We start from the raw sequence: 25,041 nt of genomic DNA, 5'->3' as shown, positions 1-25,041 counted from the left end.
TGCTTGTTTGTGCTGGAAAATACGGAAGCGTGCATAAATGATGCATGGACCAAAATGTAGTTAATGAAATGTATACAAGATTCAGATTAAAAATCATAACACTAGAAAGTGAGCGATAGAGCCGATAGAGTGGACTGACTGACGGCAGCAAACTACACCTGTCCGGAATTGGGCGCCGTATTAGTTTCGTCGGCCCACAATCCCGTTGCAAACTGATGGGAAACTTTTCCCTATATGGGCAACATTCTGAATTATAAATTGGTTGAATTTGAATTTCAATCTGTGGCAAATCGTTCGTTCTTGTGCTGCTTCGCTCCCACGTTGATTGATTAACCGCAGCAAATTATTTCGATGCGATGCAGTTGCCGACGTGTTTTGATATAATATTCATCTTTTGCTGGTCTGTTGAGCTTCAGACATGTTGTTGAACTCAATACTCCCCACCCGTGAAGCGAGCGTCACACTATTAGGAACCAAATCGTCTGTAACCTTTAATTGAAAACTTGAACAACGAATCGGGTCGGTGTAATGTTTCTAGTTTCGAACCGAGAAACAAATACCACGGTCAATAAAATTCCAACTAAATTACTTCCTCCCATTATTACATTCTTCCCAGCACCCGATAAGATTTCCTCAATTTTAATCCGAACATAATACTTCCCAGAGAGAGGAAGTCGAGGCGAAGGGAAGTTTTATTAACACCACAACGGAAGAGCCGAGCATCTATCCTGAAATCTGAGATATTGCTTGGAGTTAATTTGCTTCGGCAGTTTTACATCCCTGGCAAGGATGTCGGTGAAGCTATCTGATGCCCGATGTTGGAAGAATGAAAACAAACTTGAACAAACTCCGGCCTGTAGATGATACACAATCGTATTTTTGTTCAAGAGAATTTGTTGGGTTTGTTGTGCAAATAGTAAATCGTAGAAGTGTTTCACAATCGATGTTTAATTGCTATATATAAATTTCGTAGGAATTTCTTACGTGTGTATAACCGTTATCCATTATTAAAATTCTCGTGAATGCTTTTATAGGAAGTCTGCGAATAACAGCCAAACACATCACCTTTTTGTAAGACTCTCCTTTGAATGTTGGCATCTGACAGATGCTAATGAGTTAGAACTCTAATTGTATCAAACGTAATCATCTAAATTGATTCAAGTCGCTACGTATAACATGATAGTCTAGGATCTCCTTGTTACAGTCGCTATAAATTAGGGACGACCAAACTTTCGTTCAATACGGGCGACTGATTGTTCGAATGTCATTCTGCGGTCTACCAACGTTAGCGTCAATGATTTGTTTATCATTAGAAAATTCATGTTGTGCTAAACGATGAAATAAAATTTGAACTAAAGGAAAACACAAATAATACTAATGAATATTCATTGATGAATCAGGTTATAGAATGAAAATAATCATTGTCTATTAAATAATTTATTAGTTGAACATTACTTTCTTTAAAGTCTTATTGTTAAATATCGGAGATTGTGGTGGCTCTGACCATTGATGAGAATGGCAGATCCTACGGTTGAAGGAGGCCACGATGTTGATAGCTCAGAAATCGGTATAATCTGGTACTTTGGTCTTGAGAAAGTCCGTTTAGATTTAAATTGCACAAAGACAGCTACTTCAACGGATACTTGGTCCTCTTTTTCGCAGTCGGCCGCAAACAGATTGTTTGAAGGAAATTGATATTGTGTGTTCGAAGATCTTTTTTCATAAAAAATACACCCAAGTGTATTATTAAATTCCTCAATCACCTCGGGGTATAAAAACTATTATTAGCGAAAATGATATGCGCTATTGGTACGATTGAAAGATGAATAAAAAGTTGAGTGAAATCGGTAAACTGTTTTTTCATCGAGATCTTGTACTTCACTACCAGTCGATCGAAATAATAATAAAATTACTTGTACGAGGTCTGTTCGAAATATATCATTTCTGCGGGTTATATATATAAGCTTTTCGATTTTTTTATAGCGTTATTTTGGTACTTATGTCGAAAATTGGTGCAATAAATCGAAAAAGTAATATATCAATCCGCGGAGAATCTAAATTTTTTATTGCCGCTTAAATTACGCCTCCTATCAAATATGTTGAATTGTCGAGATGGAAGCCTGTTATTATTATTTAAATTTAGAATATTCGAAAATCCTTCTTATCACTGCTGTTCTATAAATCACTATATTGCTTGTTAGAAATACTTTACACAAATATGTCACATCGTATTTTGAAACCTAAAATAACAAAGCTTCATTAGAACTCGTGTTCTGTAATTCGCAATCCCTCAAGCGAAGTTTTCTCCAAACATTCATTTTGTTTTGTTTTTCGAATCCTTATGCCGGATGTATAACTGTTTTTAGCATTCTTAATTTCTAATTTTAGAAATAATATGCCTGAAGAATAAATTGTTTAAATTGTTTCCAGCAGAGATGGCAACCAAATTTTTGAAATAGCTGGAATTTTTATTTAAAAACTGGAAAAGCTGGAAAGAATCGAATTTTCGTTTTTCTCAATTTTGCTTATATCTATATATATATAAAAATGGATTTCTGTCTGTCTGTCTGATTCTTATGGACTCGGAAACTACTGAACTGCTCGACATGAAAATTGATATGTAGGGGTTTTTGAGGTCGGGGAAGGTTCTTATGATAGTTCGAGACCCCACCCCTGCTGCCAAACAAATGAAACACATATTTCTGCGTTACTCGAGAATTAATCAATTAGGGTGCAATAAATGTTTCTATGGTGGTAAGACACTCCCCTCCCCTCTCTAAGAGGGGGCTGCCATACAAATGAAACACAAATTTCTGCCTTACTCGAAAATTAATCAAGCAAATGAAACCAAATTTTGCATGCGAAGGTTTTAGGGGGGGGTCTTCGTAGCCACTTGGTTACGCGTTCGCTTACTAAGCGATCGGTCGTGAGTTCAAACTCAGGGCCCTCAATTGACCATCTTTGTGTTGTTATAGAATAACCACGTCCACGCAAACATCATCAGCGATGGAGATCGATCCACGGTCGAAAATAGATCGATTCATCCATACAACTGCTCAGCTCTGCAAGAAACATCGGGCTGCTGTTCTATAAATAGCCCAACAATGATCAATATCAACTGTTTCCGCTGTCCGCTCTGCTGAACAATGGAAGAATAGAAAGAATACCCTTACGCCGAAATGGCTACTACTGTGTAATTTACCATAATGTAATGGAACAGAAAACTTAACGCCTAAATGGCTACTACTATCTACTGTGTAATTTACAGTTTATAGAAACATAAACATATGTACATGTACACGATTAAAAACCCGGCTCTGTTACAGCTAAAATGCTAATGAGCCTAATAAATAAATAAATGGGATAAAAAAAAGGTTTTAGGGGACACGAAACGTTTCTATGGGGAATACACACTCCTTCCCCCTCTCTGAATGAAGCATACATTTCTGCATAATTTAAGAACTAATCAAGCAAACGGAATCAAATTAGGCATGTGGAGGTTTTAGGGAGCAATAAATGTTTTTATGCTGGTTTGACACTCCTTTCCCCTCTCTAAAGAGAGAGGGATGGAATCGAACATAGCATATAGAGGTTTTAGGGATCGATAAACATTTCTATGGTAGTTTGACACTCCTTTTCCCTCTCTTAAGGGGGGCTCGCATACAAATGAAATACAAATTTCCGCATAACTCGAAGAACTTATTGAAATGGTATTGCAGCGAATATAAAAAAGATAGGAGTTTGGTGTCAGGGATCAAATGGTAGAGCGGTCAGAGAGCTTTAACTTAACTGTTAGAAACATTCATGTTTATTATGAATTTCCAAAATTAAATTAATAACAACACCTTAAACACCACAAACTTTTCAGTTTTTTGCTTCCAAAATGTTACTTAAACCCACTAATTTAGATGTTCCACAACTGTATCTTGTATTAAATATTATCATCTCTCAATTGAAAGCCACAGAATCATCCTATATAGCATTCTTTCTGAAATAAAGTGAATGTTTAAGGCAAACAGAGCCCAAAACTAAAACAAAGTTCAATAACTCTGATGTTGAAATTCCATCATATACGTAGATTTTTTATCCATAAAATATCGCCTCCAGAAAAATTCCGGATACATGTAATTTTATATGTGAGAAAGGTTTTATTATGGTTTTAAGGGGATGAAACAAAAATGAAATTCTTCATTTATATATTAAAAAATTAAAAAAAATATCTGTATTCGATTCGAATATATACAGTGAAAAATATGGAGATATGGAGATATAATCGAGTCCACCCTGTTTTACTATAAAGACAACTATAGTTTGGTGTTTCTTTAGCGCCAATAATCAAAATTACACCAATGGCTTTCATAGAAAAAAAAATACAGCTTTGTCGCTAATGGGTTAATCCAGGGTTCTAAGGTGTATGAGAGTGAAATCATTGATTGTCTCCCTCCCTCCCAATGCGAGCAATTTTGGTTCTCTTCGAGGATGTAAGTTCGAATCCTACTTCCGACAAATTATTTTTTTCCATTCTTCACCACAATATTCCGTGTTTCACATCAAACACTGGGCACGAGACGAAAAATGTTCGCCCTACTCTCGCAGTTTTATGTTTGCAGACATACATTATTTTCGTACCCGTTGTTTAAAAATGTGACTAATTTTGGGTGTATATTCATTTGGCCATTTGTATGACGTCGCCCCGCTGTGCACTCGGTGCCCCAGACTTCGATTGGCAACATGCACGGAAAAAAAATTCATAGAAAGCTTATTTCTATTCAGAAAATGATGTCTTTTCACGGGAAATAGCTATGGATTATTCAATCAGACTTGCAAAATGTGCATGAATTCATAGCCTTTGAGTTCACGTAATTTTTGCAATACGAACTAAATTTCTAGTTACTTTCTGTGAAAAAGTGCTCTACAAAGAAATTATTTTTTCCCGTGCATGAAAAGAAACGAAACGAAAGCAATGAATACTGCGACATCGGGTGGTATGTTTGTACATGATGTTCTTGAATTATAAACACCGTGTTTATTTACATATGTTTATGTTTGTGTATCATTGTTCGTGTTTGGAATAGACATTCAACACTAGCGAAAATCATGTTAGAGTTCAAACAAAAACATGGAATTTTCACATCGCGTGGTCATGTGTAAGTGTTTTTCGGAAGACTGCTTCACCACCACCACTAGTTGTGATTACAGATTTTTTGCAATATCATTATTTTTATCTATATGATAAAATGATATGTAAAAATGTGCAGCATCGCCCGAGTAGGGACTTGAACCCTAGACCGTTGGATTAAAAGTCTAACGCTCTACCGACTGAGCTACCCGGGCTGCTTATATCTTTAGGTGGTATTCCAGTGCATGAGCATAATTCTGGTACGTTTTTTTCGAACTCTAAACAAATAAAACAAATCATATTTTCAAAATCCATCATTTTATTTTGTTTTATTTTATCAATATTTCAAGAATACAAAAATAATTCAACGAAAAAAAATTATTCAAAATAAAAAAGTAACAAGTGTGTGAAGTTAAGAAGGTTCAAAAAACAGTGCCCTGGAGTACACGATTTCAGCTCTTCTGGTTATCCGTAAAGACGTCGCTATTACATGTACCTCGGACAAGCCAAAAAAAAGTTTAAGATAAAATGACAGCATTTTGTAAATAAAACCAAGTTTTTAACTGGTTTTTTATGACGATTTTTTTTTCAAAAGCAAAACTGATTTTTTTAATATCGATATGCAGAAAAAAAATCAGTTTTTCCGAATAATTTTTTTCATAATTGTTTGTAGTATTTTTAAATATGGCTTAAAAATATACATATAATTTCAAATTTTCAGACTCTTACCCTCATCCTCTATTTTTCAATCACAATTTTAGTATTTTTTTAAGAACAATATCCTAGTAAATTAACATTCGTTCTTTTTTTTAAACAGAACTTCATTAATGTTGTTGAATGACAAATGGTGCCACATGCGCATGTTACTTCAATTCGCTTAAGGCCATTTGTTTCGCCGGCGAACTGGAAGCTTCATTGAATGAGCACAATGATTTGATGAAATTCTTTGAATCAAATACGATCGGATTGCAAAATGACAATCACGCTTTCGTGATCAATCCCAATAAACCACCAGCTGAAGAGCACGTGTGTAAATCGCAGGTGCGCAATTTGTTGAAGACGTTGCTTGAATCATGGTAGGTGACTGCACAGAGACGCGAAAAATTGTGATTCGAAGAAAAAGCAATAATCTGGAGGTCAACGTCAACGCACACCATTCATATGACGCTCTCCATCTTCTCCAATGACCCTAACGTTCCTATCGTTCGCCAAATCATCACTTGCGTCATTTTTATCAGTACTTAGTTGAGATTTCTATGCCAAGCAGCACGCCTTGGATGTATTCTGAGTGACAAGCTTTAGAGTATGCATGACTAGTGATCCCCGATAATCGTTCGATTAATCGATTAATCGAATACTTCCTACAGAAATCGATTATTAATCGAACGAATACTGCACAACCAATAATCGAAGCGAACGAATAATTTACATCGATTAATCGATTCAAACCCAGAGCAAAAAAACCGTACAGCCACTGCAGTTTTATCCTGAAAATCAATAATTATCTTTGACGCTCTCCTAAACTCCTAAAAGAAGTTCAATGTCGTCGATGCGAGATGAGCTTCGTTTACGAGTTTAGGGGAGCGTAAAAAATAATAATTGATTTTCAGGCGTAATGAACACTTTTTTGATTCCAGATGGCTTTCTAATAAATGAAAAATATTAGTCTAACTAATTATTTCTCTCAGTGTGACGATTAATCGATTATTTGGATCGATTAATCGTATCGAATAAGAAACTGCTTAAAAGTATTCGATTAGTGGATGAACGATTAATTTCAAAAATCGGGGATCACTATGCATGACCACAGTGCAAGTGAGAAGAAAATTCTTCGACGAAAAATCCCCCAGCGGTTCTGGAGGGACAAGACGGATATTACATAATGGATTTTGATGGATTTTGATGTGTATCGTATACCAGGACTACGTCATTATACGATGTCGTGTGCAGTGCCAACAATTCATGGTCAACATGTACGCTGAGGTAGAAAGTGAACGACTGCAATTCCTACGACATAATCAACAAGAACGGCATGAGGAAGAATACACTCAACTGTGAGACGCTATCATGAGCAATTCTGACACAACCTTTGCTATTATCAGGTCAAAACGCAATGCATATGATACTGAAATCAGATCGAGTCAGAACTATCCGAATGGATCGCAATTTTTCATTCTGTAATTTGTTGGACTCAAGTTCATTTGAGTTTTGCAAATGTGGCTAGCTTGTCATGCTTTTAAAACAAATGAAATTGACTCTCTCGTATCAAATATATGTGTTGCCTAGTTGCAAAACCGGCCAACTCCAAAAATAAAAATTTTACAGGAAAGACGATTTTTTGTAGCATCATGCCACCTGTTTTTCAGCACATCATGATTTTAAAACGCGTGTTTTACAGAGAATTGATCGATATTGGTGCTGTTTCTCACTACCAATAAGTGGAAAAATGAATCTATGGTCTAAAAAACCGAAAAAACGAATTTCTCAAACTTGTGGAGCTGGTCGGTTTTGCAACTAGAAGATACATATGTTCTATGTTTAAGAGCAACGAATTCCCTGCAAGTGGGAGAAAATCTTGAATGAAAGTTTTTTCTGATAATGATTTCTAAGGATTCGAATACTCTGAATATAATTTGCACAATTAGATTGGACTTGAGTCCAACCGATTGCAAAATGCAAAATAGTGATCCGTTCGTTTAATGATTTTATTCTTTTTATATTTTACATTTTTACATTTTTACATTTCAAATTTTACATTTTTTACTTACATTGAATTAAGATACGTTATGAAGTGCTTGATTCAAACACGCTTACGATAAATTTGTTTTTTTTATTTAACACTAGCTGACCTGGCAAATGTTTTCTTACTAAGCGCACGTTCATGGGTCCAATCGCAGAACTGTTCATTGGTTGAGCTTCTAATCTACCCTTTAAAATTACCTTCTAGTATAAAATTTCTAGTTCTTTTGCCAAAACTCATCATTATAATATATGATTATTTTTAGACACAATTAGCCCTAAATTGAACAATTCCTTTCACGAGTTTTGCTCTTATCAACCCATTCGGCGATCCATTTTTATTTATATGAATAGAAGACGATATAGGATTGCGTTTTATCACATTGAAATCCATTTCCACTTTCGAACAAAGATCAATTTCGTTAGCTTTGGACCAACAACGCTTGTCACTATGCAGTTGTAGAACATATGTGAAATGAATTTTCCGATTTTTTCATTTTTCTTCAGAGTTTTCGAAAATATTTAATTGTCTTGTTTGGTTGAAATATGTGAATTTTTTTATGGGACCCTCCATTCCAGAGGAGGGAGGGGTGTCAAATCATCATAGAAACATGAATAAAAATATTCACTAGAAATAATTTCAATGGCAGAGCAACATTTACCGGGTCAGTTAGTTATTATTTGAATCAACCAGCAACAATGACAACTGGTCAAAAGTGGAATAGAAAAATAAATTTCGAAAATCATAAATCAATCCGCGTGCGGATGTAATGTTTTGCAACTTCGATATTGAGTATTTAGAATGGTTCAATTTCTAAATTTAATTAACTGGTTGTTATGTTCCGGTATGCAAATTATCATCAGGTACCATTATTTTTTTTATAAATTATTGAAATGAGTGTTATGAGTGGTATGAAACGCATAGTTACCAGTGCACAATGGCCCAGCAAGTGCATTTGAGTGGAAATTAGCATCTAGAGCTCGAAAGATATCCTCTAGACAAAAACTGTCTTTGACAAAGTTGTTGCCTATGATAGAGCGCTTATTTTGATGTTATCAAAAATAGGGTTACCAAAATTTTCGATGAAATAAAAAATCTGCAGTGGTAGTATGAAGGACAATGAAAAGTTAGTTTATTTTTTTCATAGAGAGTGACTCGATCGGATTAATTTGTTTTTTAAGTTTTACAAAACCAAACATTTATCCACTGTAGATTATCATTGTTGATATGTGGATTTCGGAGAAGGATCATTAATGGTTTAGATTAGGTTTAGTGCAACTGGGGAGCTTGATCTGTTATTCACATTTTGAAAGATAAACTAGTCATATTATAGTTACGTGACCAGAAAGACCTCGATCAGCACATTCCTAATATCGGACGATCGAGGTCAGCCAATAGCCAGCCAGGAGACGATTCCAGCCGCATCAGCAAATCTACACAATAAATACAACAGCAGAACCTTCACCCGTGTTCAGTTTCAGTTCTATTATATCCTGTATCGGTGTCGCGCGTCGTTCGTCGTTTTAAATAAAGTGAAAAATAAATTATATCTTTTTTTTTAAATCTCAAACACGCCGTCCCAAACAAGATTGGCGCAGCCGTGCGGTTCCAGTGTGTGAATAAGTAACGTGTGCGTTAAAACAGTGCAAAAGCTAGGATTGGTAAATCCAGCTAAAGTGAGTCCGCGATTTATGAAAAACGAACTTGTTTAAGTGATAGCATCGAGCGCCGCTCGCGCAGTGACATTCGAGTTGAGTCTCCGCCGCGCACCGCACCTCACCGCTGGAAGAACCAGGAACCCCGCACAAAACACGATTGCAAAGGTAAGTTTTTTTCTCTTCTTTAAATCCCCCTTACGCTATAAAGAAATTAACTTGCCGCGGTCAGTGGCATTTTTTTTGTGCACCGAGTCCGTTCTAAGAGAGAGACTCGGACATAATTTTCAATTGTCACTAACTGCCCGGAGGAAGGAGTGTTCTAAGCGAAATCCTACTCCATCCAGAATTGTGGTGTTCTAAGAGAAACACAATTCTAGAAACCACACGAGTTCTAAGAGAACGTGTGCGTTTTCAAATAACACAATTGCAGACAAATCTGGAGCCACACGAGTTCTAAGAGAACGTGTGTGCTTTAATTTGTTTCACATTTAACGGCCTTATTAATGCCAAAGACAAAAACTGCTCTGAAGAAAACCCGCGATTTTCTTAGAAACGTGAGGCGCAGTAATTGCGAACCTTCAGATTCTGAAGAAAGCATCTCCTCTATTGATTCAGGGGATTTAGCTCACATTCCAATCAAAGAAGTTCCATCCATTGACAACCTTTCACTAAACGAAGGCCCAAATATGGAACAATTTAGTACGCAAATGCAGAAAGTTATAGAAATGATGGATGAATTCTCTGCTAAACAAAAAGAACATGACAGAATGTTCCAACAAATCGAAACACGCTTAAATAACCCAATGCAGGTAGATCAAGCTACCATTGCACAACCCATTTTTGTACAACCTACCGTGGAACAAATTCAAAATCAAGCCATCAGCTTCGAGATGTTATGCAAGATTCCCGACCCAATAAAAATGATCCCGACTTTTGACGGCAACCAGAAACAATTAAACGCATGGCTAACAACAGCGAACGAAACACTAGATGCTTTTCGATCCCTTGTTACGCCACAACAATACAAAATGTACACCACCGCGGTAATCAACAAAGTACAGGGGAAAGCAAAAGACATAATATGTCTTGCAGGTAACCCTGACAGTTTTGAAAGTATAGCAGAAGTACTGAAGAATGCTCTTGGTGATCGTCAAGAGCTTTCTACATACAAATGCCAGCTATGGCAATGCAAGATGACCAAAGATATGAGCTTCGCCAAATATTACAACAAATCGAAGGGAATAATCCAAAACATAAAAACATTAGCCAAACAGAATGAAAGATACCGAATAAATTGGGAAATTATTAATGAATTCATTGAAGAGGACGGGTTAGCAGCTTTTATTGCTGGTTTATCCGAACCTTACTTTGGCTACGCCCAAGCAGCGAGACCAAAGGACATAGAAGACGCCTATGCTTTTCTGTGTAAATTTAGGTCTAAAGAAATAAAAGCTCACACTATGACACCCGGTAATTTCAATAGAAAATACGAGAACAAAGATTTCGAAAACAAGGCTAATAATAAACCCTTCCAACAGAATAAAACCTTTAAACCATTCAAATTCGAGAATCAAAAACCAGAACGAAATGAAATCGAACCTATGGATACAAGCACCACACGCAGTAAATTAACAATAAATAAGAGAACTATAAACAACCACGAAGTAACGAAAATCGACTCCGGCGACGAATTCTCAGAAAATCTCAAATCAGATAGCGAATCAGATGATGACCTAGACTTAAATTTTCACTCGGGGTCCACAAGTCAAGATCTAACTTAAATTATCTTCCCTATCTAAAACTGAAACATCCACAAACCAAAAAGTTATTAAACATCCTTATAGATTCTGGAGCAAACAAGAATATCATTGCACCAGGTATCCTACAGAAAACTAGTACAGTACCAGACACAAAAATCAAAAGTGTTTGCGGAACCAACAGTGTGAAGGAAAAAGGACGAATAGACCTTTTCAATGGCGCGTTCAAACCGATTCCGTTTTACATATTGAAATTCCATTATTTTTTCGACGGTCTGATAGGATCAGAATCATTAGCAAACTTAAAAGCTCACATAAACTACGAAAATGAAACCTTAACACTATCAGTTAAACAATATTCATATGGGAAATTCCACCCTTCAAAACAACTTTATAATCATTCCGTAACAATAGAAACCAAAAACAACGGTGACTGGTTAGTTCCCACATATCAAAAACTTTATAAGAAGACCTTTATTCAACCTGGACTCTATAGAGCGCAAGACAATAAAACTACTATAAACATCGTTTCCGCATATAAAAACCCCACGAATTTACCAAAAATTGAATTAACCGTTAACAACTTTGAAACTATTTCCCCCTTCCCGATAAAACCTACGGAGAACATATCCGAGAAAGAAATTGACAATATCATTAGAACGAATCACCTATCCCCACTAGAAAAATCAAAATTAATTAAAGTCCTCTACGAAAATCAAACAGTCTTGTTGAAACAAGGAGAAAGACTTACTTCCACCTCAGCAACCAAACATAAAATTTTAACAGATAACGATCTTCCTATCTACACAAAGAAATACCGATGCCCCCATCATTTCAAACGAGACGTTCAAGAACAGATACAAGAAATGCTAGACAATGGTATTATTCGACCATCTAAAAGTCCATACTCCTCACCTATTTGGGTCGTGCCAAAAAAGATAGACGCGTCTGGCAAAAACAAAGTAAGAGTTGTAATCGACTATAGGAAGTTGAACGAACATACCATCGACGACAGATATCCCATGCCCCAAATTGAAGAAATCCTTGATTCTCTGGGAAAATCCGAATACTTTTCGACAATTGATTTGAAATCTGGGTTCCACCAGATACCAATGGACCCAAAACATATCGAAAAAACAGCCTTCTCTACAGACAAAGGGCATTTCGAATTCACCAGAATGCCTTTTGGACTAAAAAACGCCCCTGCTACATTCCAGAGAGCAATGAATGATATTCTCGGCAATTATATCGGAACGAAATGTTATGTGTATCTAGATGACATAGTTATTACTGGATACAATTTGGAGAACCATTTAGAAAATCTTCAATCAATTTTAAAACGTTTATCATAATTCAATTTAAAGATACAATTAGATAAATGTGAATTTCTCAAAAGACAAACAGAATTCTTAGGACACATAATAACATCTGAAGGAGTAAAACCAAATCCGGAAAAAATTGAGAAAATCATTCAATGGCCTCTGCCCAGAAATCAGAAGGAAATTAAACAATTTATTGGCCTAGTTGGATACTATAGAAGATTCATTCAGGATTTTTCAAAAATCACTCGCCCCATGACTAAATATTTAAAAAAAGATTCGACAGTCGAATCACAAGATCCTTCATACCTCAACTCTTTTAATACACTTAAACAGATACTCTCCACAGATCAAATATTGGCGTACCCACAATTCGAGTATCCTTTCATATTAACTACAGATGCATCCGGTTTTGCTCTGGGTGCTGTACTTTCACAAATACAAGACAATGTTGAAAGACCAATCGCATTTGCCTCCCGAACACTTTCAGACAGAATCTAGATATGCGACTAATGAAAAAGAAGCACTAGCCATTATTTGGGCAGTGAACAAATTCAAGCCATATTTATATGGTCAGAAATTCACTCTCATAACCGACCATAAACCCTTAATATTCATCAAATCCTCAGATAAAAATTCCAAAATCTTACGGTGGCGCTTAGATTTAGAAAACTACGACTACGAAATTAAATACAGAGAAGGAAAGTCCAACGTTGTAGCGGACGCTTTGAGCAGGATGCCAATCGAAACAAACGTTAACATAACAAATAATAATGCAACTTCCAATTTTTCAGATCCCGACAACCAAGAGGACGGTGCAGCATCGATTATGAATAACGCCCCGCAGTCAAACTACCCCGATAACCTCCCTAATTCCTCCGATTCACAAACAGTTCACTCCGCCGACGATTCCTTCAACTATTTTATTCACTTCTCCGAACGTCCACTAAATTACTTCCGCAACCAGATAATCTTCAGAATTTCAAGGTTGGATACCGTCATTCAAGAAATATTATTTCAAAACTACCACAGGACAATCGTATCACAACCTTCCTTCAGCAAAGATCAAACAACCCACTTCTTAAAAATCTTTCACAACGGGAAACAAACAGCCCTTATGGCCCCGGAGAACCTCATACAAACTATTCAGGAATCTTTCAAAGAAAATTTCAGTCAAAAGGGACACTTTGTATTTACTGACAGAATGGTAGAAGATGTCCAAAACGAAAACAGACAAGATCAAATAATAGTAAAAGAACACGAGAGGGCACATCGTGGTATCTCGGAAGTGGAAGCACAAATTAGAAGATCGTATTTTTTCCCCAACATGTGCATGAAAATTCGAAAGTTTATAAACTCCTGCGAAATATGTAACACGCACAAGTACGAGAGGAAACCATTTAATATAAAGGTATCCCCAAGACCAATCACTGAAAAACCGTTAGATAGAGTCCACATGGACATATTCATTATAGATAAACATTGCTTTTTATCTTTAATCGATTCGTTTTCAAAACATTTGCAAATGATTTTTCTTAAATCAAAAAGTTTAATACATGTTCAGAAAGCATTGGGAAAATACATCAGTAACTTCGGAGTGCCTAAACAAATCATAACGGACCATGAAACTACTTTTAGGTCTATCCAACTTAAAGATTTTCTCGCTCAATTAGGAACACTAATAGATTACGCAGCATCATCTGAGTCTAACGGACAAATTGAACGTGCACACTCAACTATTATAGAAATCTTTAACACCAATAAACATAAATTCAGAACCATGGGAACTAAATCAATTGTCAAGTTATCTGTAGCATTGTACAATAATACTGTGCACTCTTCCACTCAATACACACCAAACGAGATTCTTTTTAACCAAAATAATATTGTCAACCCAGAAGAAATTTTAAGGGATGCACAAGAATTGTTCATCAAAGCTAAAGTAAACATGGAGAAGTCACAGAAACATGTTATTAACCAGAATGTAAAGAAAGAAGATCCACCCAATATAAACGAAGGGCAAGAAGTTTTCGTCACACCAAATATTCGAACCAAAAAACAAGCAAGAGCAAACAAAACCAACGCCAATGCGGTAACAGACCACACATTTAAAAAGAACAATGGAGTGAAACGACATAAAAATAAAATCAAAAGACCGAAGAAATTATAATGTAACTTTTATCTCATTATGTATTACAGATGCTCCTCTCATACATAGGAATCATAGGAATCATCGTACTCTCGAAAACCTCATGTCAAGAACTCACAATTAGAAATCTCCATAAAGATCTCATCTTGATGCACAAGATAAACCCTTGTAAGATCCAGACAGGGAACATTAGGATTGTCCATCCAATTAATTTAACAGATCTAGAGATTACAATCAATCAACTTACGAACCTAGTATACCACAAACAAAAACAGAATAATGTATTTAACCAAATTAGCAAACACAAAGTACGCGAATTGTACTCTAATTTTCTACTCATTAAACCAACGACGCATAAGAGAACAAGGAGATGGGACATCATCGGTACAACATGGAAATGGATAGCCGGGAGCCCGGACGCCCAAGACCTACGAATAATCGACAGAAGCTTGAACCAATTAGTCGAAGAGAACAACCACCAAATCAAAATCAACGAACAAATTGGCAATAGCATTTCGGAACTAACATCCGCCATCAACGAAATAATCGAAAAACAACACATCAATCAAATCATTCTTGATGATATCGACATAATCACAACTATTCTAAATATCGACACCCTCAACAAAAACCTCATCAACATCCAAGAAGCGATACTTTTTTCAAAAATGCGCGTTACGAATAGTAAAATATTATCTAGCAAAGAAATGTACTTGATTAAAACTATCCTTAACAACCAAGGAGTACAGACGGAGATTCCAGAAGAAACACTTAACCTTGTGACTCCAAAGATAGCAACCAGTGAGAACACTCTGCTCTACATTCTGCATGTCCCAGAATTAGAACCACAAGAATCTACAGTTATCCGTATATACCCTTTGAATCAGAACGACACCGTCATGAAAGATTACCCTCAATTCGTAATAAAGCAAGGCAGACAACTTCTAACTACATCAAAACCAGAAAACTACGTACAATTAAACACGTACACAAGAGAGTTCAAAGACTCTTGTATTTACCCACTCATCATGGGCAACGAACCACACTGCCTCATGGAAAAGAATGAAAGAACCTCAGCAAAACTGATAACCAATAACAAAGTTTTAATCACTAACGCGAATAATTATGAATTGCATTCAGATTGCGGACCAAGTAACAGGCTACTTTCTGGAAATTTTGTAATATCCTTCTCGAATTGTACAATCACCTACATGGGACACAATTTTACATCGAAGGAGAAAATTAGCGAAACTGAAACAATCCAAGGAGCTCTCCATGAACTTTTCATCAACAAACAAACCATAAGAAAACATGACGTTGCAAAAATAGAAGAAGTAGCGCTTTCAAACAGGAAACATTTGGATGAAGTATCCTTACAACAAGAAACCGACCAAAAATGGAAATGGACTCTAGTAGGAGGAACATCTCTATCTTCAACTCTTTTAATAATCATCTTGATTTTGATCTATTATCATATAAAATCCATCCAGCAAAGACAGTACCGAAAACATAAACACCAAAAGAAGAACGTATCATCAAGTACCCAAAATGACCAGCCAAGTGCCGAGGACGACACTTTTTCACCCCCCCGATGAATTACGTGACCAGAAAGACCTCGATCAGCACATTCCTAATATCGGACGATCGAGGTCAGCCAATAGCCAGCCAGGAGACGATTCCAGCCGCATCAGCAAATCTACACAATAAATACAATAACAGAACCTTCACCCGTGTTCAGTTTCAGTTCTATTATATCCTGTATCGGTGTCGCGCGTCGTTCGTCGTTTTAAATAAAGTGAAAAATAAATTATATCTTTTTTTTTAAATCTCAAACACGCCGTCCCAAACAAGATTTTATATTGAAGTTCATATCATTTCAAAGCGAAATGTGAAATGCGAAATATAAAAAATAATACATAAAAATAAAAATGTGATATGCGAAAAAATCCTGTTGCAAACAGAAAACGCTAGAATCCACACTATTCTCAGCAGATACTAGTCTCCCCAATCAGGGAAAACGACAGTGGCGAAGCCATGAATTTCTACAAGGCTCCTCACATTGGTGAAACAACTGCATCGAGTGATTTATGGAGGAAAGGCACCTGAATATTGGCAACGAATCAATGCTCACAAAACCGATCACAAAAAGCAGTGGCTTTAGTCAGTCAGATTAGTAACGAAAACTATCGGTGTTAATTTTTCTCGGTGTTCGAATCATCGATCATCGGCCGGTGAAAGGCACTTCTCTGTAAATTTCGCCAGAGAATAAACCTCTTACAATTCATTATTTGCACAGCATATAAAAAAAAAGAGGATTACCGAAATGTCGGCAAAGAACACTTTAGAACCCTAGCCAAATCATGATGCTGCTTGCCTTTCACTCGCTGCCCTGCGTAACGTAATGAAACGGTATGACCCAGCAGCGTGGCCTAGAAATGCATTTGTTGGTTATTTGTCTTCTGCTTTATGGGGCATGTGGCACTAAAAATGAAAGCAGAAGATTGAGAATAATTCTAGGGCTTCCACTATTTTTTTTTTAAATTTTATTCCCTTTGGTTCGCATCGTAGAACCTAGCCCAGGAATGGAGCGAAAAAAAGCTGTGTAAATTTTCATCAGTTAAATTTCCTGAAACCGAGCCAACGAATGGACGTCCTGATGTTCTGTTTTATTGTCGGTCAATGGCTTGTTGTTTGATAGTGACAGAATTTCTCCGGTTTTACACAATCTAGATGTATGTTTGTGTTCCCCATCCTATCAACCGTAGAATAAGCAAAATGGTAAATATGCTTTACAACTAAAATTAGATATAACGTTTCATTTACAAAATGGACTTTTTTCAGATGGTAATGAAAATAACTAAGGCAGATATTGGAAGTAAAGTATATGAAAGTAAGCATGATTTACAATAAAAAAGGAGTACAAGAATTTTTTTTTAATTGCTACCGTTCCCGAGATACATTGATGTTTAAATGAAAATTTCTTGAAATTCTCATTTTTCGACCGTTTTCGGATGTCTCTCGAGTTTATTCAAACAAGAAAATCATTTTTTTAAAGTATTTTATTTAAAGTTTTTATACCATACTAATGAGTCGCATTTTATTACAGATTTCTTATTGTTTCATGATGCCTACAATTTTCTTTACTGCCATTACAGTTTCAAAATTGCCTAACATCCATTTGATCTACGGAAATTGGAAGAAATGAATGGTATTTTTGTGTCCCTTGAAGAATAATCGCTTTCGAATATTGTTCGTTAAGCTGTTTCTTGGTATTTTCATACTCTGTTGGAGTTGTTTCCTTATTATTTTTTTTGAGTTGTCATAAATTCTACAGACGTATTATTTATGACTGAAAAGGACCATTTGAAATATAGCTTAGAAACATTTGGTGTAATTGATCTAGTGTTTTCCACTGATTCCTTATTGTGTTTTTTATAGAATGTTAGTTCTCTACTCATTAAATTTGTATCTTATTAGTTCTAATTAGTTATTATCCGATCTGAACATATTTCATTATCTCAAATCGATTTAAATATATTTCACAAATTGCTTTTCATTCGTGATTTTATTATTTTATAAAGTTAAAACATTTTTGGCAACCATTTTTTTCATATTGATCCACTTCGCAATGAACGAATTTCATGCCAACTCGACTGGCAATTGGCTGCAACATCATTGATCATTTAGGCAACTTCGCATACTTGAAATATACAAAAAGAATTAGACTACTTTTTGAAACAGCCAATTTTTTTTTCCTAAGTTTTTACAAAGAAGCTATTATTCAAAAACTATATTTTGTATACATTCTCTTACAGTGTTTGCCAAATGATCCACTCATTGAAAAAATCGCTTTCGTTCGTTCAAATATGATCTTTCAGGAAACATTTCCCCCAGCGGTATTCTATTATTGTTATGTGCTGCAAATCACGACACAAAAGAGAACGAGACAACTCTGCATCGGCTCGCACTTCATTGCACACCAGCATGCAAGCAAAGCTATCATATACGCTTTCAGTGCAGAAAGCTTATTTTCTTCTTTGCCTCTAACATATGCATACCGACCTCTCCATGCATCATGAAACAGCAGGATCTTACGGACAACGCAAAGCGAAAGATTCATATTCAGCTAATGTAGCAGATCCTGATTTTTAAGTCTCAGAGAGTGCAAACTATATGATTATTTAGCTCGATAGAGGCTAAGGGAAGGGTAGTCAGATTATATTTTCCATTTTTAACGCCGCTATCCCTTGAAATGTGTATATTCATATAGACCGCATAGTTTTACTAGCAACACCGCTCCAGTGAGAAGCAAAAACTCTCGCGTTTTATCTCTTTTCCCATTCGCTGCTCTCCGCAAATGGTGACGTAATGATGACGTAATTTTTCTTGTATCATTTATTGCTTTACACTTGTCTGTGCAGTGGGTTTCGCTATAGTAAAATGAGACGATATATGCGGTTCAAACTTGTATGCAGGCTTCGAAAATAGTGTGCCATGTTTGATACAACTCGAGTATGCAAACAACAGTCTTCGTTCCTCTCTTAGTTTAATCACAAAATGTTACAAAAGTGATTGCTGACATTCATACAAGTGTCTGAATGATCCTCTCATATTTGGTTATATGTTCGTGAGAGTTTACTTGCATGACACATTGTGTATCATTTGATTTTGATCGAAATCCAAACACTGTTCTCTTATATGGAGAACCTGTTTGTACGCAGCGAATCACACAGAGATACACAATCCACGAGAAACTGTGGACAGAGGAGGTGGAGAAGAAGAGAGCGCTACAGAATCGGAAACCAAAGGAATAATTCACGAGCATGCAGTGGCGTCAGCAAATATAACTCTCCGCCATCGCAACTGGAGTTCAATAAAAAAAATTCGCGATGATCAGCGATATAAATTTCCGGTCTGGGGTTCTCTCGGTTACCGTCTCAGGTTTCCTAAAGATATCTCTCCTACGTCGCGATTGGGTTTCGATACAAACTACGTGTCATAAATAATAGATGAAAACGGAGCCAGAGCAATAGACTTTGTAGGTTTTCCTTCTCAGGAAAAAATACAAAAATCTAAAAATTTACAAATCTAAAGATACAAAAATCTCTAAATTTAAAAACCCAAAAAAATCTAAAAGAATAAAAATCTGAAAATCCAACAATTTAAATATTTACAAAGCTATAAATCGAAAAATCCGAAATCTAAAAAAAATATAAAAATATAAAAATATAAATTATCTAAAAAATATATTAATCTGAAAATGTAAAAAATTTAAACTCTAAAAATCTAAAAAATTCACCAAAACTAAAAATTTTAAATCTAAAAATCCAAAAACAAATTACAAATGATCAATTGCTACTTTGCAGCATTGTGTTAGCACTTCTAAATATTAAATAGTAATCATTTGGAGAAAATAGGAAAATAAAATAAATTGAACATGACAGGTAGTTTGTGTGTAGATATGTGACATCATTGTAATGTACGTTGTAATTTTGTAATTCTTCCTTCTCTAATTCTTTAATTGTTAATTTATTCATTCTTCAATTATTCAATTCTTTAACTCTCCAGTTCTTTAGAGTTTTTATGGGTCAGGACTGGGACCTTCTCAGGTTAGGAAACATATCTATGTACTACGAACGATGAATAACGAAATGCATGACCGGTCCGGTAAGAATGTATATTTTCTTCTAAACTCACTTCGCCGAATAGTTGAGAGTTCACGTTATTAGAATCACATCACTTACCGCAGTGAATCCTGATTTTTCTTAACCATTCCCATTACCAACTATCCCTTCCATGATAAACGCTAGGTAACCACGCTATAGAGGCGACCCTTCTGGCCTTCGGGCGGCGAATATCATACTAACATTCCTTCCCTTTCCCTGGTGACTGTAAGGACATATCAAGCGTCGTTATTGACTATTTAAAGCTGGAATCACCGAAAATTGCACAGCGAGAATGATTTGCTAGTCCCAAGCGTCATTCGTTGTGTTCTTTGTGCAATTTGGTTGGTTCAGGTCAATTACGGCGAGCAACTACGAATTGTACAGTCTACCCAAGCTCAAGCTCAAGCTCAAGAAGCTATTATTCAAAAACTATAATACCAAAAAAACTCTGATCAAAGGATGAAATATAGGAAATCGTTTAAAAGTTTCTATAACAAGGTCAAAAACTTTTTTTAAGATAATGACACTGTATAAACAATTATCTTAAAGACTGAAATTAATTTTTCTCAAAAACATATTTTTTGTTTATTTCCCAAAAAATATATAAATAGTCCTTATAATTTTCAACAAATCACCCATACATCGGAAGATGAGCACTCTTACAGGGAAAAAGTTTTTCTAACAAAACCTTTTTTATGTTTTCTTTTTGAAAAAAATACAATTAATCCTTATTTTGTTAAAACTCTAGATAGCGATATACTGTATTCGATAAAGTTTCAGATCATATTAAAATATGAAGTTTTATATTTTATCGAAGACGTCAACTTTCTATCTTTTACAGCTTCTAGAATATATGGCATTTTTGTATGGAGATTTCTGAAAAAAAAATGTTTTGCTCGTAACATTTTTGTGTGTAAATTCGTGCGTTTGACATATTCTTGACCTGTTTCTAAACAGAAAATTTTGCAAAACATGTAAATAGCAATAATTTATGAATGAATTTTAGTTTTCCACAAAAAAAAATGTTTCAATGAAAAATTTCTATAAAAATTTGTTTGATATTTTTGGATGAAAACATAAATAATTTCCCACATTTAATTTTTTTTAAAGATCTTATAGTTTTTGAGTGCCATTTTTTTTGAAATTTTGAGTTTTTTTAGTAATTTTCTTTTCCACTCAAAAACTATAAGACCTACAAAACTTTGATTAAAAAACATCAAAAAATATTTTAAAGAAAAATTTAATTGACAATAAAATATTTTGTAAATAACAAATTATATTTCTCAAAATTTTTTTTTTTTAATTTTGACATATATGAATAGCCCTTACAATCTTGAACAAGTCAGCCATGCATCGGAAGATGGGTACTTTTACTGGAAAAAAGTTTTTCTAACAACAAATAATTTTTCATGACTTCTTCGAAAACATAATATTAGTCGTAACATTTTTATGTATAAACTAGCTGACCCGGCAAATTTCGTCCCGCCCAAAATTTATTTTTCGTTATCACATCCACGTTTTCTTACTAAGTGCACGTTCATGGGTCCAATCGCAGAACTGTTCATTGATTGATTTATTAATGTACCCTTAAAATTACCTTTTACTATAAATTTTTAGTACTTCTACCAAAACTCGTCATTATAATATCAGATTATATTCAGACACAATTCTCGTTCAGAATTTTTCAACCACTTGCAAATAACATGTTTCTCCGTTACGTGGAATAAATGTTTGTTACAGAAAATATGACAGAATGAAGACAATTTCAAACTCCTTTCAACAACTCCTTTCTCAAGTTATGTTCTTATCAACACATTCGGCGATCCATTTTTATTTATATAGATAGAAGAGGATATTGGAGTGCGTTTTATCACATTAAAATCCATTTCCACTTTCGAAAGAAGGTCAATTTCGTTACCGCAAACATCAAATGGACATTAACAACGCATGTCAATATGTAATTGTAGAACACATGCGAATTGATTCTTTCGAATTTTCCCATTTTCCATCAGAGTTTTCCAAAAATTTGCAATTGTCATGCTTGGTTGGAATATGTTTGGTTGAAATATGTGCATTATTTTTTTGGAACCCCCTCTCCTTCCCAGAGGAGGAAGGTCTGTCATACTATCAGAGAAACATTGCTCGTTCCCAAAAACCTTCACATCCCAAATTTGGCTCCATTTGCTTGATCAGTTCTCGAGTTATGCGAAAACTTGTGTTTCATTTGTATTGGAGCCCCCCTTTAGAGAGGGGGGAGGAGTGTCGAACTACCATAGAACGTTTATTGATCCCTAAAACCTCTATATGATAAGTTTAATTAGTTCTCGAGTTGTTCAGCACCCTCCCCCCCTCTTTAGAGAGGGGAAAGGAGCGTCAAACTACCATAAAAACATTTATTGCTCCCTAAAACCTCCATATGCCAAATTTGGTTCCATTTCCTTGATTAATTTTCGAGTTATGCAGAAATTTGTGTTTCGTTTCAATGGCAGACACCCCCCCAGAAAAGTGAGAACAGAGGGGAAGTGTTGTACCACCTTAGAAATATTTCTTACCTCCTAAAACCTCCACATGCCAAACTTGGTTCCGTTTGCTTGATTAGTTCTTGAATTATGCATAAATGTATGCTTCATTTGTATGTCAGATACCCCCTCTCCCCCTTAGAGGGAGGGGCGGAGTGTCTATTCACCATAAAAACGTTTCGTGTTCCCTAGAACCTTCACATGCCAAATTCGGCTCCATTTGCTTGATAGTTTTGGAGTTATGCAGAAATTTGTCTTTCATTTGTATGGCAACTACCCCTTAGAGAGGGGAAGGAGTATCTAACCACCGAAAAAACATTTATTGCATCCTAAAACCTCCATATGCCTAATTTAGTTTCATTTGCTTGATTAATTCTCTAGTAATGTAGAAATTTGTGTTTCATTTATTTTGGAAATAGTAAGGGCTATTTATAGAATTTTTTTAATAATTTAAGTGAATACGTTTTTAAGAAAAATTAAGCCGATTTTTGAAATGTTTTTTTAGTGTCATTTTTTAAAAATTTCAACAATTTCCCACATTTCATTCTTCGACCAGAACTTTGTATGCATAATAGTTTTTGAATTGTGTTTTTTTTTAAAAAAGATTAATAAAAAAATGTTGGCCCTTTTCAAAAACATTCTGATTCTTTTTTTTTAATATTTCAAGTATGCAGAGTTGCTTAAATGATGAATGTCTTCGCACCCTCAACGTTTCGCTGCTATCTGAGATGAAACTTTCAATTCCTAAGACGAGTTGGCATGAGATTCGTCAATAAGTAATATTTGTTATGTGCTGCAACATCCAAAACATTTCAAACACCAATAGATTACTTTTCGAGAAAATTCTTTTCAAAAAATAAAATAAGATTGGTTATAATGTGATATACATTAACAGAGTTTTATTCCATAAAAAATAACCGCATCACTTAATTAATTCAAGCATTGCAGTCGAAAGTTATCTACTTTTTTAAGAAAATTCTTCTTCTTTCGAAAAACATTGGAAAAATGACCGAAAGTTGAGAATTTTCAGTAAATTTGTTTTTTGACGTAGGACTACGTCTAACCGGAAGATATAGGGGGTGAAATGGAAATCTAGGCACTGAACAAGTAGGAAAAAATGCAAGATTTGGAACGCTTATAACTCGAGCATTTCTCAATAGATCGCAAAGGTTTTTGCATCAATTGATAGGAAATATATCTACGCATCTATCATAACGAATAACATTTCATTTTTCATGAGATAAATAATTGAATAATTGTGAAATATCAAGCTTTGTCAAAATGCACTATGTGCCCATTTTTGATTGGTCCATTTTGTACTCCTCAAATCGTACCGACCAAAACGGGCAACCAGAGCAGCAGCGAAATATAATGAAGCACGATTGGAAAGGAAAAAGAAAAAAATGAACGAAACATTGGTCGCAGTCTCACACATGCATAATTCTCGATCCAGCCAGTCAGCTTAAAAATCCCCGCTGCGCTGCCGTAACGATCATTCTTTGTGTGGCCACCGACTGGACAACATCGTTGCTGGACGAGCTGGACGGCGAGGGATCGAGTGCTTTTCTCAAGGCAAGAGGGTGGAGGTGGTAGCGCTGGAGTAGAATAGAGTAGAGTTTTCAAAGGGCCTTTCTCAAGGCTAGAGACGAATGAACTGCAAAAGTTTAAAGTCTCTATAATACAAGACCTTTATTCCTTCCGTAACGTACCTTCCTTCCGTAATTCTCATTCAAACCGTACACCACATCGGTTCGCATCACAACACATCAACAAACCAACCAAAGCAGCCATGTCTGGACATGGTAAAGGAGGAAAAGTGAAGGGAAAGGCAAAATCCCGCTCGAACCGTGTTGATCAGGAGTTCCCCGCAAGGGTAGCTAGGCCGAGCGCGTTAGTACCAGTGCACCAGTCCACCTAGCCGGCGTTATATAGTTTCGGCCACCGAAGTGATCGAGTTAGCTGGCAAAGTTGCTCGCGACGATAAGAAAACCCGCATTCGGAACAGAACACATTCGGTTCGTTGGACATCAAGACAACCGGCAGTTGTAGCGAGTGGCGAGTGGCAAACGCAATCGCAAAACGGCAGCAGGTAGCAGAAGAAAAAAGTTTGTTCT

At 35.7% G+C, this 25,041-nt stretch overlaps 1 non-coding gene across 1 annotated transcript; it reads right to left on the bottom strand.

The window, feature by feature from the left end:
- Window positions 1-5,261: 5,261 nt before the first annotated feature.
- Trnak-uuu (transfer RNA lysine (anticodon UUU)) lies at window positions 5,262-5,334 on the bottom strand. The gene has a single exon. It is a non-coding gene; the product is annotated as a tRNA-Lys (tRNA).
- Window positions 5,335-25,041: the final 19,707 nt, after the last annotated feature.

The sequence above is a fragment of the Toxorhynchites rutilus genome, chromosome 2, assembly GCF_029784135.1.
Source record: "Toxorhynchites rutilus septentrionalis strain SRP chromosome 2, ASM2978413v1, whole genome shotgun sequence".
Lineage (NCBI taxonomy): Eukaryota > Metazoa > Arthropoda > Insecta > Diptera > Culicidae > Toxorhynchites > Toxorhynchites rutilus.
Note: the sequence above shows the minus strand (reverse complement) of the source record. Positions and strands in the feature narration are given on the sequence as shown.